This window comes from Thunnus albacares, chromosome 2, assembly GCF_914725855.1.
Source record: "Thunnus albacares chromosome 2, fThuAlb1.1, whole genome shotgun sequence".
In the NCBI taxonomy this organism is placed as follows: Eukaryota; Metazoa; Chordata; class Actinopteri; order Scombriformes; family Scombridae; genus Thunnus; species Thunnus albacares.
The window spans coordinates 8,889,743-8,907,511 of record NC_058107.1 but is presented as its reverse complement, the minus strand read 5'-3'; the positions used below and the strand labels follow the sequence as shown (position 1 = coordinate 8,907,511).

Below are 17,769 nucleotides of genomic sequence, written 5' to 3'. Positions count from 1 at the left end.
CTGATAAGACTTGAAACTAATAGATGGATTACTCAATCCGTCCTTGATCATATTTCATCGCATCAACTTTTCTGGTAGCAACACAGAATCAAAATCACAGCCCTTTGCGTTGTTTTAATGGAGTGCTGTTTTTTGTCTGAACACCTGCTTGCAAACATAAGAAAATCCACCTGCCCTGATGCTGTTACACAGAGTTGCTTACAATGAATGATCAAGTGTGAGTTTAGATTGCTCAAGGGCACTTCAGCATGTCACAAGGCTGTCTACAGTGATCCAAGGTCAGGCTCTAATGTTCCATCAAAAGCCCCACTGAGCACAGGTACCGTCACCTCTCACTACAGCAAACATCACATGCACACACGTTCTGCGAAGGAAACATACGTACAGTAAGTAGATAAATTAAAGCCAACAAACAAAGCAGACACACATTCTTAAGCTTTGATGCAAATTTGAGTTCTCTTTCCCTGCTTCTCTTCCTCCGACTCTCTCTCTCCGACACACCTGTCCTCCCCCCTTAGGCACATCTTGTAGAGAACCATCCCTCTCCTCTCCTGTCAGTAGGAACAAATGAGCCGGGGCATGTTTCTTAGTGTGTGTCTGTGCGTGTGTGCAGGGCAAACTTCCTGTCTGTCTGGCCTTCCTCTCTTTTGCTTCTCCCCAAAACACACTCACACACCTGCTCCGCACTGTTACCCTCTGACAGATCACTGACACGTTGTCTCTAGGCCATGCTGTACTGTGTGTGTATGTGTATATGTGTGTGTGTGTGTGTGTGTGTGGTTACAGACACCACACCCCACACCCCCACTGTGTCTGTCTGGCAATTGCCATTTCTCAAGGAGCTAAGGAAGGGAGGGAGTGTGGAGGGCAAGAGCCTTGATGTGAGTGTGTTTGTTGTCAGAGGGTTTATTAATAAAGATGACCTCAGCCCGAGCTGCTCAGAGGGTGTTTCTTTCTTCCTTTCTTTCTTTTTTTCTCTCTTTGTGACTCCCTGATCTAGTCAAATAATTGTTATTTTGAGAAGGAGACCGATTGCATGTATTCATACATAAATTTAAGTTCATTCTCCTTTCTCCTCTTTCCTCCAATGTCATTTTGTGGCAACAGTCTGAGGTTGTTGCTTTCTTGTTTGCGTGGACTCGTAATGCGTCTTTGCTGTCTTTGCGTGCATGGAAGCTCATCCGTGTGTGTGCATGTGGGTGGGTGGGTGGTTGTAACAGGGATAATCCTTCTTGATATAACTCCTTTATGTCTCAGCGTCTGAGGATGTGATTATGTGCTTCATTATGTCGAGCTAAACAGGTTGAGTCCACTGTGTGCGTGTGTGCAGACGTCAGTCACCTGCTGTGTGTGTTAGGAAGAACAGATGTCCTCACAAGAATAGAAAGATGAGTAATTTCCTTCAAAGTGCAGGGCATCACTGCCTGTCATCACTCCGGCTGTCTGTCTCCGTCACTCGCCATAAGTTGACTGGTATGGCTTGGTTAATAGTTAAAGGGGCAGTTCACTCAAATTACAAAAAGTCATTCTCATTCTCTTTCAGATAATGAGATTTTGAGATTAGGAGTTATCAGATCCTGGGATTTCTGCCTTCACCTCAGGAGATGAATGGAATTTAGTTTGTCATGCTCACAGCACTCAATAAAATCTACTTAAAGGAATAAATCGACATTTTGCCTCGAGTTAGATGCAAAGCTACATCCTGTCTTTGTGCTGTGCTAAGCTAACTGGCTGCTGGCTGTAGCTTCATATTTAATTAAGAAATATGAGAGTGGTGTCAATCTTCTCAACTAACTTTCAGGAAGGAAGAAAATAAGTATATTTCCAAAAACGTCTAACTATTCCTTTAAAAAAAATAGCCCCTGATACGCTGGATGAGTCATTGGAACTACTATTTACTGAAAAAAACTGTTGGCTGTTTATTCGCTGGTCTTGTCTGTTTCTGTTATTTTTTAATTGCTGTGAGTACCTCAAACAGAATAACATTCATGTTTTATTTAGGGTGAACTGACCTTTTAATCATTGATTCAGGAAAGCAAAGCAAAGTTAGTCAAGGTTGATAGCTGCATGTGAAGTCAGGTTACAGTAGGTGAGGTAGACATTGTCAGTAGTAGGAGGTGATCTCATTTGTTTAGCTGTCTACCTCCCCTCTGTAACCGCCCCGGAGGGCTGGAGCTGGACCCTGAGTGGGACAGCCAACTAAGCAATGGACCCCCAGAGGCCCGGCAGTTACCATGGAGGGGGAGGGCAGCCCTCATTTTGCCCTCTGTCTGCCCCGCCACAATGAACACAGAGGCCATTAGGGACAGGTCCTCCTGCAGCCTGGGAGAGCCACAAAATGAGATAATGCACAGAGCACACACCATTACTGTCACCTCTACACACACACACACACACACACACACACGTGCAGGGCAGATGCAAGTATGCACACGTGCACAAATTAGGCTTCACAAACACATAACACCCAGTGGGATTATGCATGTGGTGCACGTTCGAACACACGCACATTAACACACACTCAGGAGTGGATTCATGAATTGATCCACGCTCACATATATTACTCTAAACCTTCCTCTCTGTCAATAATCCTGCACCCATGTTGGTTTTCCTGGCCATTTGCTATTTCAGCTGCAGCTCCGACTCTCAGCCAGTTACATTTTGTTGGACAGACAGCAACAGCAGTGAGAGGAAAGCTAATGAAACAGGATATCCCCGCCTCTGGTTATTCCACAAGAGAAGAAGAAAAATCACACTCACTTTGACCTTGAATGAGTGTATAAAATAACAGAGTATGCGGAGATGCTGCGTGTTCACCAGGATAATCTTATTCACCTTTGGGCGCCATTGTTCTTAAGGGCCCTTGCAAGATCTGAAATGCTGCTTACTCCCAGGTAATGGTTCAGGCTCTCCTTCAGGGTGACACTTGAGTCATAGCAGTTCGTCTTCTATGGACAGTTTAGTCACATGTGATGTCAGGAACAATGATGTGAAATTACAAGCAGAAAAGAACAAGATTTCCAAGAATACTATTAATGTGGATGCCTCTTTTCTCACTGATGCCCATTCATGTCTGAAAATAAAGATGTTTTTTTCTGTATCTTGTGTGAAGGTTTTAAAACACAGATGTTGAATAAAAACTGAAGCAAAGTGTGCGTATTTGTGTAGGTATTTAATGATGAACGGATAATTGAGGATAAAAGTCAGAGGAAAAACAAGATGGATCTTTTTTTTCTGTTCTTCCATCTCTCACAAATTCCGTCAAAGGTTGCAGAATTCTTCCCCATTATATAGCACTTTAGCATCCAGGTGTTTTCAGCTATCTTGCCTTCATTGGTGTGTATCTAAAGTTGTTTCTGGTCTCTACATTTCATCAGTGTATCAACATATCTTTACAAAAGAAACATAAATGACTTAAAGTACCAGACATACAAAAACATAACCAACATTTCAAATATTTCTTGCAAAATAAATATTTACTCTTTACCCATCAATAGATAAAAAGGGTTGAATCTCCGTTTTTCATTACAAAAGTCAAAATGTTATACTCTTACTATACTATACTCTTATCTACAGTTGAATTTAACAACTGAAATTTCTATTTCAGTTAAAGGAAACAGTACCTCAGACTCCAAGACTATACTTTAAAGCAGAATTAATTGATTTTTTGGCCACTTGGGGGAAGCTGACAAAATTTGCATATCATCACTACATTCTGGGCATATGGCATACAGTGGGTTTTTGAAACTGAACCAGAACAGCTTAAAAAAAAAAAAAAAAAGCTAAAACGCTTCATATAGTTAAAGGGGAAAAGCACAGTTTGATGAGTTTGTACATATGAATGACACCTTTCACATTACACATAGTCAATAAATCTATTTTTAATATTGATTAGTGCAGTTTTAACGAAACTTGCTAGGACAGGTTACTGTTGGTAAAACAAGTTACCAGTCACAGCATAGACTATTTGATTAATTTCAGATTGGCTAAGCATCATTGATTTTGAGATAATCAGTTTACTTGCTTAGTTGCTTTTATCTCCCATTCCACTTCATTGATGGAAACTTGACTTGTGAGTTAGAGAACCACAAAATGTGTGTGTAATGAGAAAAGCAGATAGTAAAAGTGGTCCAGCAAAAGGCACTGGAATGTTGCAGGTTTTATGAGGGATCACCTCTGCAGGAGGGATTTGTTTGACTCTATTCCTTTATGAGACAAATATTGGGATGAATCTCCTCATTGCCCCAGGCCTTGTTATGAAAAGGCCAGGGCCCAAGCCAGTGCTTTACTATCACATCCTCCCACTTAAGTAAACAGATGTCTCATACAGCACACACACACATGCATGCATGCACACAGAGACCTCCCAAACCAGGCTCATACTGCCCTCATTTTACAGAGCTTTCTTTTACTCATACACCTCAAAACATACACTTATATGCTTGTAGTATTATAAACCAAGGTATTAATTCAGTTGAATGGACTCTCTGCCCTCATGGAGTGATTTAATCTCTTAACTTTCAAAACATGAAGAAACCTTTTAACCCTGTGGATTCTATGCCTATGATATCAAGCACGTGTGCATATGTTGCAGATAGATCAACAACTGTGAGCATTTTTCTTCCTCTGCTGTGTGTATGTGTGTCTTCACCGGTTTAGTTCGCACACCAGGTGCTGCTCTGTATTTCGTGTCCACCGTGGCTCCTGAGAGCTCTGGCACAGTGAGAATAATAATCACAGCTCGCTCAGCTCAAACCAATATCAGTTGCCAAAACCGCCAACGCAGGCTCCGCACTTCACACAGGAAATGAGTGGATGATAGTGGAAAGGTCCCACTTCACTGAAAAAATCAAAATTGCAATCACTTTATCTGTCAACACCAACAAATGTGGAGGTTTTTTGTTTTTTTGTTTTGTTTTGTTGGTCATGGTGCAGAGACAATAGGGCTTCAAACTGCTCGTTCTCACTGCCAGAAGCTCGGTTGATGCGTTCTGACCGACTGCAGTGCCAGAGGCTTTGATAGCATCTGTGCTGTGGGCTGCAGTTACAAAGTTTGGAGCTGGCAAAGCGTATATTTTCCTGTGGTACTGGTAATGTAAGGGCACTCATGAAAATAGCAGAAAGTTCACCTTTCATCTCTGCAACCACTCTCCATTTTCTTTTTGTGACAAATAGATATCATAAAGAAATGAAAAGCTTTCAATAACTTACAAGCACCTCCTTTTAGTCAATAATTCACTTTTAAATGTTTTTATTCTGAGAGTTTTAATGTCCCAGAGAAACAAGATCTCATAAAAAGTATCAATACCACTTTTTTTTTTTTTAAAGGGCTACAAAGTTGTAACTAATGCCTTTATTGATGGTAATAAATAATTTACTAATGCCCTATAGATCAGTTATAAGCCATAATAAGAAAACATTTTGGGTTTCCAGTTTGTGAGAATTGGTGATAGTCCAATAGAATCTACAATATAATCCTATAATAAATGTTAAATAAGTTATCAATAAATTGATTTTGGTACAGATCATCTGCAGCCCTATTGCAGAAGGTAAGAAGTGGTCATATGGTCCAATTTCTCAAATGGATTTTCCACAAGCTGTCAGCCCAAAAGTTCCTCTTATTAATTATCTAAAAAACCTTAGTAATGAATAAATTAACATTAATAAAGCCATTTGGTACTACTTGTAAAAGTGGTACCAAATGATCAAATTCAAAATTTTAAGGGTACAGAATGACATTAGCCAGAACTGTTAAAATGACAATATTGATCCTCAAAGCCATACATCTCTTAAACCCTGTAACAGTGATAGTAACACAGTGCAGACACAATATTTCACATACAGGGCAAAGCATGAAGAAGACAAATGCTACACGGTCAGCTGTATATCAGTCATTTCTATGGTACACTGAATAATCGATCCTTCACTTGAGTATGGATTGATGACTCTCATGAGGGATCTCAGTGGGAATTGACTCTGTCGTGCCTTGGCACTCATAATGGGCTCAGTAAATGGCGGCCGCCTCTAATTTTAGCTTGTAAATCACAACCTGCGAGTAATGGGCTGCACTTAGAGGGGTCAAAGTTTATGACTAAATCACTCAGGAGGAAAAAGTCTGTAAAGTCAGCCTATGCGGCTCAATCTTTTTTTGGTTTTTGAAAGGGGTGCAGGTGTTAGCGGTGGTTGGGATGGGGTGACGGGAAGGGGGGGGTTGGCAGTTGGCGTTCATTGCTCAGATCTAGCTCTGACCTTGGCCAGATGTCCACCAAGATGGAGTGTGTGTGCAGATATGTGTGTGTCATCAACCAGGTTTTCGGAGAGTGCTCAGCTCTAATAAGGACTGGCAGGCATTTTGTTGGGCTTTATTGCCACGTGCCTCTTCCAATCCTGCCGCTGATTAGAGCTGCCATTACTGGCACACGCATGCACATTTATGCGCATGCACATTGACGCAGACCCACACACTTTGGCACACGGTCAAGGCTAGTGATTAGCATCCCATTGCGTTGTCTTGTACGGTGATCAAACAGAGCACGGAGTTGTGCTCTTGCCGAGGCCGATTGGAGGAAGTGACGGGTAGATCGTCGCTCCACTTTAACCCTCTCATCAGGGTGCTGTCATCTTAGACAATGTCAAATTTGGTGCAAAGCAATTAAAGGCCCGGGCTGTCACAATCGAGCCTGATAGGCAAGGCTCATATAGTGGCAGCATGCAGGCATACATATCAACACACATTCAGGCAGGGAAACAAACTCAGCCATGCTCACACACATGCATTCACAACACATCCACCCACTTACACACACACATACATTTACAATAAGCATGCAGGCGATTAGCTCAGAAAGTGCAGGTTTAAACTGTTAGTCATTGCTGATTCACAAGCGGCTGGCTGGCTTCCACACAGCCACTCACTGTGCTGCCTGTCAAACACACAGGCAGCCAGCAGCTGGAAGTGTATGTGTAAGTGGGTGGATGTGTGTGTGTGTGCGCGCACATGCGTGTGTGTGTTCTTGAAATCCTGCTTTTTAACCAGACCCCCCCACACACACACACACACCCCCATTCTGACCCTCTTCCTCCTTTTTGGAATCCCTCATGTGTATCTGCCTGTATGTGTGCTTGAAGAGTATATGGGTGTGCATTCGTTTGGATGTGCATGGACGCATGCATATTTGTGTGTGTGTGTGTGTGTGTGTGTCTGTGTGTCTGTGTGTGTGTGTGTGTGTGTCTGTGTGTGTGTGTTTGTGTGGAGCCTTGCAGGGTTTTGGCTGCTGTGTTCTCCTGGATGAAGCCAGTGGAAAGCTGAGGTCTGGATGACTTACTTATTTAGGAAAAATCCACCAGAGATGGCCAGAGTGCTGCTGTGCTGTCACATAGCCGTGTGTGTGTGTGTGTGTGTGTGTGTGTGTGTGTGTGTGTGTGTTTCAGTTCATGCAGCCCTTTAGGTAACCCAGCCAGTGGCCTCAGTAGCAACAGTATATTTTATTTAGGAGAGATTTTTTCCTAACAGCCTTTAAAATTATTCTGCTGCTGTTAAAGCTTCTGCAGTCCCAGGTGGAGACATTCACTGAAGGGTTAAACGCTCTACCAGAAGCAGTTAACACACACACACACATTCATATGGTGAGTTACCCATAGCCACGAGGCTCCTGATTAAGTTTAAATTCACTTTCCAGCACATTTAATTAATCTAACTTGATTTTGGAGGACCTGCCATCAAATAGAATTGTAGATTTTTATGTATCTTGCATTTTGTTTTCTTGGAATGATCAGAAGAGGATTTTACCAGTCTGTGGGTTGAAAGGCATGTCATATGGGAAATATCAGACAGGGGTGCGGGTAATGTAATGATTTTTTTTCATAAAATAACTCATTTATTTACTAAGATTTTTTAAATTAAAAATGTTTTTCAGAGATTTCCAGTGTTCATTGTTGTGAGAGTTATGCCAAGGGTCTGCGAACAATTTGAGTCTTTCTCTTGTGTTTGAATCAATAAAGTCTAATGAACATCACAGCTTTTCCACTCGATAAAGTGCAGTGCAGTGAGCACAGAGTGTAGCTGAGTTTCCAGAGTTTAGTTTATTGACAGCAGTGAATGAACTATGATGGTGTCAGAGGCTTCCTTTATATGCTCCCTCTGTGTAACACTAGCCGGCCCATATGTTACTGACAGTATCTGCTTGGCCCTCAGCGCTCTCATTGTGATTAGTGAGCCATTGATGTTGACATGAATCCTGGCCTCTGCACACACACACAAATACATACACACACACACACACACACACACACACACACACACACACACACACACTGGCTGGGATTTGGCAGTTAGTTATGTGATCTGCAGTGTGAACCCTGGGATCCAATGTCTGTGAGCCTCGAGGGTTCAGGTGTGTTCCTGATACATGTGGCTTTGTATGTGCGAATGGGTTTTATGTGGTATTGACGCCCAGTCAAGTAATTATAATGGCAACTTTTGTGGCAAAATTAAATAATTCCTATTAAATCACTGCTATCATGTGTCAAAGTTTGTGTAAGTTCAATCTTGGTGAACTTTGATACGTGAATTTGGTCCGTTGTCTTAGTGCTAATCTTTGAGGGAACAGAGAACTAAAGAGTTCAAAATGGAGGAAACTACTAGCTTTTTTGCATCATCTACTTTTATTTAACCTTACTGTGGCAGACTATAAACTGTTCCATAAATGTGGAATAGCTTTCAGACAGCTGCTGTATGTGACAAATATATCGTTTGAAAAAACTGTGTGAACTTAGTGTCGCGTTAGCAACTAAGCTAACAAGATTGCTTGCTAAGCTTGCATTTTTTCCCCTTTTCCTTGTTTGTATATTTGTACATTTTAGCATGTTTGGAGTTTGTGTGGATACATATTTGGCCTTGTGCACATATGAATAGCACAGCTGTTTGTATTTGTGTGTACTTATTTGTTTGGAATTGTCATCTCTGAGAGGAACATTAAATTGATTTATGCAGCCTTGCCAATCTCACATGGACATACTGTACATGCATGCAAACACACAAACTTTCACCCTTGTCACTCATCACCCCCCTTTTCTTGTCGTCTTCTCCTTTAGCCCAATGTGACCTTCATCTGAGTCGAGTGTCTCTATTCAACATTCACGAAGAAGACGGAAGCAAAAAAACTGAAAGGGAGATTAAGAAGAAAGCACACAGACGCACGGGGGAGGAGAAGAAAAACAAGTAAGAAAGTAAAAACAGAACAAAGGGTGGAGAAGAAAAACACAGCAGCATCTTTTCTGCCGCCTCCAAAACCTTCCTTTGCAAACAGCACAACTGGCATAGTGAATCTGAAAGAAGAACAGAGGAAAGAAAGGAAGAGGAATGGGGGTGCATGTAAAATGAACAAAGAATCAAAACAAATAAGAAAGTGAATATGAGGATGAAAAGGAAAATGGTGCAGGAGGGGGAGGGAGGGAGGGCGGCAGTTGTCAAAACAGGACGTGGAAATTACAGGCATTTTCAGGTACTCCCGGAAAGAAATTATTCTAGAGCAAGACAAAGAGAAAATGGAGAGGGATGCATGAGCCATGAGATAACAAAGGAGCACAGAAAAAAGAAAAGGGAAAATGAAAGAAAAATGTTGAGTCCGGTTGGATATTGGGTTTTAGATTTTAAAACCATTTGTTAGGGAAGATGCTGAAGGTTATTGGTGGAAGTCATGAAAGACAGATTTAGAAGAAGAGCAGTCAAAATCGAAGCAGCAGAGGCCAAGATATCCAGACTTTTAATCCATAGTATGGGTCAAGCTTCGAAAATGTTTGATCCTACATGTCCCATAATGCAATTCGATAGCATCCTCCTATATTCTATATTCTTCCTGCCTGGTAAATGCCCACTTTTTTCGAACTCCTCACATCCAATCTGTAACATAGACTTTCTGTTGAAAAATTTAAATCTCGAGCCAGTCAGAGATGACCCTGATGACATCATCAGGGTCATTTTCTCAAGACTTTGGAAAGCTCACACCAGTTCCACTCAAAACATTATGGAACTGTCTTTACAGCTCCTCATGACAAGTAGACTGGCCTTTATGTGTAAAATCAATGAGTGAGTACCCCTTGCCTTCTTTTGTAGATACCATGCTTTAAATTACGATGACATTTAATCTATATTTGATTTTAGAATTTGAAAGGACAGTACAGGTGAACAGCAGTAAAATATGAGGCAGTGCAAATACATCATTTTCTGGCAGGCACCATACCAGGTCTCAAGAAACCTAGATGTGGTTTGAAGTAGGGTTATAGGGTAATAGTAAAACAATTTTAATTTTTTTTTTTTTTTTGGATTACCAATATTAATATACAGTAAGTGTAGATTTTTTAACAATCAAGTCAGGACCCCAGCTCTTAGATTATACTCAGAGAAACTGTGGTTATAATCCATAACCAACACTTTATTGTTTCCCCTTCACTTTTGACACCAAACCTATGTACCTGTCATAGTAGAACAGTGGATGTCACTATATGTGGATGTGTGTTAGTAGGTGGCCATCTCCTGTTTGCGATGAAGGGCTCCCTCATTTTCGATCAGTTGTCTGCATGATCGAGTGACTGGGAGCTCCAGCAGACTTGAGTAAATTGCCTCCGATAAAAAAAGTAATTTGTATCCTCAACTTGCCATCACAGAATACTGCGACACTTAGGCAGAAGAGGGATGCACTTAAAACACACACACACTCATACACCGTGATGACAACAACGACCAAGCAGCGCGCACGCACATTCACACACATCAACACAGAGGTGTGAAAAAACAGCCTCAGGCAACATTTCTCTATTCCTCAATCCATATTTTTCCCACAAGAGAGTGTGTGTTTCTCTCTCTCGTCACAATGCGCTTATCCCTTGTTCTCTGTAATAATTCTGGATTTCTCTTTCTCTCTCTCTCTCTGTCTGTGTCTATCACAGTGTGTGTTTATCTCTGTGAGGATATTGGTTGCAGATCATGAATAGCTTTTTGACACCGAGAGCTTGGGGAAGGAAGGTGGGAGGGGGGGGGGGGAGGGTGGGGAGGTGCAAGAAAGATGGAGGTGGAGGTAATGTACATCAAAGCAGCGTGACAGGTGTCAGGTACGCACAGATAAATGTGCTGCACTTATATGCATGCCTCATACCGACCCAATCATAATACCAGAACTGCAGAGCTCATGCACAGATTCCTGCACATTTCTACTGCTGTGTATTCTCAAATAGTTGCAGAGGTCTTTATTTACCTCTGTTGCAATGAAGTGAGCCTTTATTTGAAACAGGTATATGTTTACTGGCCTTTATATATTTTAGTAAGACATCTCCCTGTTTTCTGATCCACTCCTGTTATTGCTGTTGATGCTGTTTGCTGGTAATACACACTCAGCACTTCCTCCATGCTTATATTTCCACAGCACTAATTCCATCAGTACAACAACATCATTTTGCTCTGAGACTCCCTGACAGAATTCTGTTTTCATCCACTAATTTTTTGCTGTTGTTTCCACTTTGTTTTTGTTTTTTTCGATTGCTGTCAAGCCACTGTCAACGCTTTCTGCAACAGTGCTTCACATTAAAAGCCCTCTAGAGGATTGAAGGGCATAATCCCTCCCTCTCCTAGGCTTTTAATTTGAAGCGTCAGCAGGAAGTGTTGATTTTTATTGAAGGTAGCTTAACTCCAAACAAAGAATGGCAAAGAAGAGATTGGAATTTATCGGTTGAATGAGATCAGCTTTTTGGTTAAAGGGATAGTTTGAGAAATAAACTTTTTCTTCTCTTCGCTTTCTTTTTGCAAGAAAGTGAATAAGTGAATGCCGTGTGTTGTTGTATCGATGGAATTACTGCTGTGGAGATGTAATGTTGAACTGACCATGTGAGCCACCTACTCAAGTGTTTTGGGGTTTATACAGTAATCACGTCTTTTATTTGATCAGCTTTGAATTTATATTTCCATTGTTAAAGTAAAAATGCAAGAAGCCCCTGCTGCTACTTATAAGTATAGTGACATACACATATACACAAACAAGCAAGAGATGATGCTAACCCAACACACACACACACACAAGGTTCCCCTCTGTCAGCTTTGATGAGGTGAACGAGTGTGAACCTGCCGCATCTTGCATTCCTCCATCCTCCCTGTCCGCGTAGCAGCAGTCCTTGTCTCTTTATCGATCCCAGCTTATCTTCCCGTAAACCTGGACCTCTTTTCTCTCCTCCTCGCCTCGACCACCTCCTTCCCTCCTCTCCTTCCCCCCTTTTTTGCTATCGATCAGCCCGAGTGTTCAACAAAGTAGAGAGCAGACAGTAGTTAATGTTGAGCCGGGCCTGGAGGAGCACTGCTCGCAGTTCGCGTATCGCCTTTCCCTCCTAATGGGTCCAATCAGGATCTAATAGACCCTGCGTTAGAGCATCGAGGCCCACCACTCCTTTCTTACTCTTCTCACCTTTCGCTTCTCATCTTCTCTTTCCCCTCTTGCTTTCTACAAATATCTATCTGCACTGTATGTCTGCCAGGTGCATTTTTAACTGATTAACGTTGATTTCGCTAACTGATCCGATAGCTGTCATTGGCAGATTTTTTTTATGCATTTATTCATCCAGGGAAGGATTTGCTTCTGCTGAGTATGCACAGAATTTTTTTCTGAAAAGTCCTGCTTTGCATTTTTACAGTAATGCACATTCATTCCTGGGAGCTGACCAGTACAACCACAGTCTGCTAATTTTGGCCGCTGGGAGCTGCCCAGTAGCAGAAATTCAACTCTTTCATTGTCTCCAGACTTCTCTCAGTTGCTGAGTACATCGACTCTTGCTGGGTTAAGTGCCTTGCTCAAGGGCACTTTCATTGTCAGTATTCGTTGAGTCAGAGGAAAGTGTCTCTCTTTATTTTCCTTTACAGTTTTTGCTCGCCTTTCAGCAGTTTGAATGGCTTATGTATAAAAAGTAAAATGGGAAAGTCAAAGAATAAAAGTGACATTCACAGCGATGATTGAAGGTAATACAGAGATCAGTTTTATTACGATAGTAAGACAACACAATTTCTCAATTTCTTTCTTTAACCAACAGGGAGTTAGATAGATGACACTTGAAGGATGATTTCTATGAATAATTTCTACATTTGATACAATAAGAAACACAATTGATGACACACAACAAGGCTAGGCATTTCCCAGATTATGTAAACCAGTAGCTCCCAACATGGGGGTTGTGAGATAGATCTGGTCATTAAGAAAGGAAACCGGGAAAAAATCATTTTAGACTTTCCTCTAACATTTGCTTTTTTGTGACTTACTGGATCATTTAACTTTTTTGGTCTTGATAAATAGAAGAAATTGTCTTTTTGGTTGAATTTCCCTCCACCAGTAGAGATACTACGGGTGATGAGGGGTCGCAAGAAAACATTGGTTTATTTTAAGGAGTCACAAAGCAAAAAAGGTTCAGAAAGACTTTTATTTAGACATTTATTTGGAGATAAATCTGAATTTTGTTTTGTCTTCCAAATATGTTTGGCTAACCTTTATTTCAGACATGTCTGATTGTCTGACTGCTCAGGTTTCTTTCCCTGTCAGACCTCTTTATAGTGATGTCGCTGTGTTCCCAGATCTCAGCTATTAACTTAATGAACACAGCATTATCATTAACGATACCATGATGACCAAAATTGAGAAAGTAAGAACCAAGTCATGAATGATGATCCTGATCAGAAGCAATTCAGTCACTTTTTAACCAATTACTGAGTGATGTTTTGGAACAAATCTGAACTAGCTGACTGTGTCTGAGCTCATGAACACCACAGCAGAGCCTGAGATACACAACATCTAATGAACATGAACACGTACTGAGAGAAACATTATGAATTCCGATACATCTAAATGCTAATACGGGAGGCGGCTGGAGAGGTAGAATTAAATGTGCTGAAAGCAGGAAGTGGTGCAGCAGCAAGATTGCAGTACTCAGCATTGATGCAGGCAGATAGTGTCTATATGGTCCATCCAGTGTTACAGATAGGTTGTGGTCATGTATGTTTGAACAGCATAAAGAAATACAATATATAAAAACTGCATTTAAGGTCCCTGAATCCTCAGCCCTGTTTTCTCCTATCGGCTTTATCATTCTATTCGTCTCTCTATCAGCCTCCCTCCCCACCTGCCTGCCATTGAGGTGTGTGTGGGCTGTTTCTATAGGAGTCCAGCTAGGTGTAACCTTTCTGCCCCATGGCACCTCACTGGGATCCAGGGCTCTGGGCTCAGTGTGAACTCCTGAACTCTTACAGAAAGAAACGCTCAAAGAACAAAATCGAGAAGAGGGAGAGGACAGAGAGAGTGGGAGGGAAAGTGAAAAAGTATTACAGGACAATTAGCCCCCCCAGGAGCATAGTAGGCGGTCTCCCCCAGCCAGAATACACTGGGAGTGTTTCAGGGACAGGGAGGCAGAGAGAGAAACTGAAGCGAGAGGCAGATAGTGTGTGTGTGTGTGTCTTAGTGTTTTGCATTCACACGCCCAGCGGTTGTTGTTCCGAAATGAGACAGTACGTCGGGCGCCTGAAGGTGTCAATACAACCGTTTCTATTATTCAGAGCTGATTATAGCGCTAAATCGTTCAGCGGTGAATACTTTTTAATGAGCTTTGAAATACAACAGAGAAAGTTTGTCAGCTTTTTTGTTTGTCTGAATCTGGCCGGCGGGGGAAACGAGCATGTTTGCCAGAGTGATTTGATTAGTGCGCTGGTGTGTGAGGAGCAGGTTGCAACATATGTGAGTGGTGATTTTGAAGATGATTTGAGAGTTCATATGACATGTGACAAAGCATTATTTTCATGTTTTGTGTGTACAGTACATGTGCGTTTACATATACTCATAGTTTCATGTGTGTATGCCGTCCATATATGTGAGCAGTCTGATTGAATTTGTGTCTGTGTGTGTTACCCTGTGGTTCATAAATCAGTCCGTTGCCTTGAGCAAGGCTGATCGACCTGTGACTACGTGGTGATCATGGACTAGCACACACGCACTTATAATGTGCATTGATGGCAGGTCCAAGCAGTATCCCAGCATCCCCTGGGCCTGCGCACAGGGCAGGCAGGTCGAGGCAGGGGAGAGTGCACATGGGTTTTACCACCTCTCACTGCACTCATGTGTGATCATCGTGAACAACATACGCCACGCTGACAGCACAAGGTCGACCAGAGAAAAAGGAGAAGGAGAGCCAGATGGAGAGATTGAGAGAGTGGAAAACACAGACAATGTGTCTGCTTGCACATAAGTAGCCTGGTTATTGTTGGCTTTCTGCCGTAATCACATTTCGTAAATGTCATGAAAGTGAGACACCTGGTTTCCACAATCAGGATGAGGGATTAAGAGGAACCTGGTTAATGTAACATAGCTAGATTTCTGCTGGAGAAAGCTGAATTCTTGGCCGTGCATGAAACAAAGTTTTGAATGGGATTTTTACACATTTATGCTATACTATATTCTTTAAAATATGAAATACTGTATTAACACAAATATTATATGTATACCAGTAAAGTTACAGAATAACTGGATATGAAAGTACATCATTGTGAATTTCTCACGGCACCGCAAAAAAGGAAAATTAGTGCCCAGTCAAAAAATTGGCAGGCTGATGCAGTGTTTTTGTTGTTGTTTTTGAGGTAATTTAGGAACCATGTCACCATTACAATGTTTGTCCACTGACAAGTTTATTTTTCAACTGTAAAATGTTCTGTTCAGCAAAGATCTTGGGCAAAGTTAATAACCTAATTTAAAGGATCCATATGAAAAATGTTATGTTATGTTATGTTATGTTATGTATAGTATAGTATAGTATAGTATAGTATAGTATAGTATAGTATAGTATAGTATAGTATAGCCTCAGAAATCCAGTGTTGGTCAGGCGCTACTGAAAATGTATTGTGATATAGAGTTTTGATTATATTATCAAGCCCTATTAGCTTAATAAATAATGTAAGATGAAAACTTTCTGAAGCAAGACATCTATAAGGAACTCCTGACCACGTCTGCTCATTTCACTGATTAGCACTTTCAATCAGACAGACGTGGGTGACACACTGAGTGAAATTAATTGCAGCAGTGATTGGTTGGAATTAAAACCGTGGACCTCCAGGGCACAGGGTTCAGATCCTATGATTAAGACCATCTATGAACACTAAAAACTCTCCAGTCAAACTAAAACTAGTAAAGCAAAGGGATTCATAGACTGATTCATAGATTCAGACTGATATCCCTCAAGTGGAGGGATATCAGTTTGGAGGGTCTGCAGGGCAGTGCAAAAAGCTATGAATACAATACGGATAAATAAAAAGTCTTTATTGAACAGTTGCCTATTTACTCACTCAGCAGACACAGAGCAACATTAGCATTCATTTGTAGTTGTGTGTCTGTTGCCCTGATGAATGTAAGTCCAATATCCAGTCACCTCTTTGCTCTGTTCTGATTTTTACCAACTCCTGAGGAAGAATCTGGTTCTTTAGCATCACTATGTTCACCAGCTTATTGCTAACTTTGTCTGCCTGCCGTTTAGTGCTTAGCAGGTAGCATACAGTGTCTTTATCTGTGTACCATGGCACAGAGATTTAATTTCTGAAAGCAGCTGCCTGCTGCAGTTGGCATTGAGATTGATAAAGAATGGTGAGATTGAGATACAATGAGCTGAAAGACACTAAAATGCCTGTAGAGCCTTTAGTGAACTGCAGTCTTGCGATCATTGTGTGTCATAATGAGTGACCTTTTTCAAATTACATGTAGCCATTTGGCCCATTGTTATATATAATATATATTTGTGGGGCTTTAATTGTCATTTAGAAGATTTTCTAACTTGTCAAACGTCTTAGAATTTGTCCAATAATAAAATAATTTTAGGGCCAAGAACACTATTCCTGATATTTGCTCATACAAGTCAAATCAGGGTTCAGCTATTGTTGCAGCTTTCTACTTATAGCTGTGAAATATCTCCATATCTCCTTCACTCCCCAAATGTTCTGAATAAGATCAGCTTCCATCAGGCCTGCGTCCACCGCAACAGACCAAAAGCACAGATGGTCTCGCTGTCCGATTAGCTGGACGTCAGTCTCTCCAGTTTCATCTTGCCTGCACCTCCTCTTCTATCACTTCCCCAGGTCTGAGCAGGTGTTTGGCCCACAGTCAGAGTCCAAATCAGATCCATTTCATCTGTAATCAGCTGGAGCCCCTGGCAATGATGGAAGAGATCAGAGCGCCGATCAAAGAATTATAAGCCAACCACGCCTGCCCAGCCGACCATGACACGGACAAGGTGGCGGCAGGGGGGCGGTGGGGGCGGCAGGGGGGTGAGGGGGTGTAGAGAGAGCGAGGGTGAGCGAGCAGGAGCTACAGCAGGGATGAAAGGAGGGAAGATGGAGATTTGAAGGCCTGCAGAATCTCCCAGGGGAGGGACATGAAAGAGCAGGGTGCTGGTGGGAGGCAGCGGTGAGGGAGGCTAAGATGTTACACTGCAAGCTCCCATGAGAGATTTTTTATTTTTTTGTGGACACTTCCATCAAGTAGAAATAGGTTGCTTAAAGTCAAATGCGGTGCTCAGTTCCGCTTCAATTTGAGGTAATTAGGATGGGAAGTGAATTTCAATCATCATGTGAAAGGAAAGTCAGTGACATTTACTTGATGCATTTGAATTGCTTGATGCCCCGACTGTGGTTAGCAAATCATTAATTGTATGCAAATATAGGAAATGTGCCCAGGTGCGTGAAAATTGATGGGTGGCTCACATACTGAG

The 17,769-nt window shown here is 41.7% G+C and overlaps 1 protein-coding gene across 1 annotated transcript in view; it reads left to right on the top strand.

The window, feature by feature from the left end:
• sema4c (sema domain, immunoglobulin domain (Ig), transmembrane domain (TM) and short cytoplasmic domain, (semaphorin) 4C) overlaps positions 1 to 17,769 on the top strand; it is a 94,676-nt gene that overhangs the window by 21,091 nt on the left and 55,816 nt on the right. The window contains exon 2 of the mRNA XM_044364788.1: positions 9,094 to 9,220. The gene's annotated coding sequence lies outside the window, so the exon portion shown is untranslated. The remainder of the gene's footprint in view (positions 1 to 9,093; positions 9,221 to 17,769) is intronic.